This window comes from Oculina patagonica, chromosome 2, assembly GCF_052425735.1.
Source record: "Oculina patagonica isolate OP01 chromosome 2, crgOcupat, whole genome shotgun sequence".
Classification (NCBI taxonomy): domain Eukaryota; kingdom Metazoa; phylum Cnidaria; class Anthozoa; order Scleractinia; family Oculinidae; genus Oculina; species Oculina patagonica.
The window spans coordinates 38352649-38354395 of NC_135759.1; positions in this window are offsets into that span (position 1 = coordinate 38352649).

The following is a 1747-nucleotide window of genomic DNA, read 5'->3' on the forward strand; positions in this document are numbered from 1 at the left end:
ATGGAGCGGCTTGTTTTGAAAGTTAAGATCTTGAGGGGAAAAGAGAGGGGGCTGTGAGCTTAAAAAAGCTTTTTTTTTTGTAAAGCCACATCTTAAACCATTTTGTACAATATGCATTCATATGATTAGGGGAGATATTTTTAGAGCAGTCACACATTTGAGCTCGGCTGTCCAAAAGATGGTTTACCTATCCATGGCAAATTAAGACAATCCAGGATTAAGGCCAAATTCGAATTTAGTTTGTGAGTTTTCTGTTATCATTTCTCTCCTTTATCTATTCAACTGTTTTACTTTGGACGATATCAAGCTGCGTTTAAAAAACGTTTAGGGACTGGTTGCCTTTATCATAGCCTCCCACGCAGTCGTTGTTAGGGGTGATCGTGTTTCACTTCGTGGGGAGGAGTGAAACACGATCGCCCCTAAGGGAGGCTACCTTCATCAAGGACAAGTGTTAAACCAGGCCCTGATAACAACACATACGGGATAGCGATTTATCCGGTGGATAGTGTTTTCCATCCTTTGAACAACCGGACAAAATCATTTTGTTTAATTTATCAAGTATATATTTAGCAAAAATATATTTTTAAATACAATCATGTGATTTATTTGTAATCAGGTTATTTTATCTGCATGTATGGGGCGCGTGCACGTGGGCCGAATCAGGTATCCAGAGTCTTTCCAAGATTCCAAGATTCCAAGATTACCGTTTACTCTATCAAAACGTCGAAATATCAATAAGCGGTGCTTTTCCGAGTAAATAATTGCTGTTGTAAAAACATTAAATATTGCTTTCATTATTTTATTGTTTCCGTGGTACAGCTCATTGTTATCTACTTATAGGATAAGCATTGTGGAATAAAATAATTATTGGAGTAGTTAAACTGGTCTTGTTCATGCACTATAATCAAATGGCTGGTCTTGTCCATGTCTTGTTCATCAAATTGTCCCAACTGGTGCTTCAAGATAGTCAGGTAGTTCAGAATAGAGAATAACATTGACATCATACTAAGCAGACCATGCACTTCGTTTCGCATAATTTATGAAAAACTGCCGAAAACAAAAACGACACGAAAGAAAAATGGAAGAACGTACTAAAAAAAGAACTTTTTACAGACTCATCACTCCCCCGTGAAGTTATGTCTTTATGCAGAATTTGCGGCTAATATATGCAAACTGACTTTCATGGATTTGCATAATCCGACACTTTAGCGACTTTTTTGAAAGGGGTTTAACATGCCATCAAAACAAATATTAACGCTTTCCACCAGAAATTCGCTTCCTTCGTCACAAGTTTATTGTTTTATGCAGTACGAATCGAAAGTCCTACAACTTGTCAGTAACTTGGTCTCGTTTGGTCATCCGCATTTTCCAGTTCAAGTGACGCCAAACTCAGTTGTTATCAAATAAATCTATCAAGTACTCTTCATGTTAGCATAAAAAAATCTTCTCTGTTGACAAAATTTCCATCTAAACGCGCCTTTTGGTAAAACAAAGATGGATACAATGTTGGCTGATGTAATATTTGCACACATGGCGCTGTCGTGAACTCGACTCCGCACGTTTGTAAAATGGTTTGAAATTATTGCGTACGTATTTTAAAGGCTGTAAATCAAAGAAAGAGTTTTTAATTCACTTCGATAGTTCATTTTTCAAAGGCAACATAGAACTGTGTTTCTCTGCTAAATAAGCAGATTTTACAACCCGTCAAACTCGTTTATTGTGTTTTGAAAAACTGGTTTTTAATTAA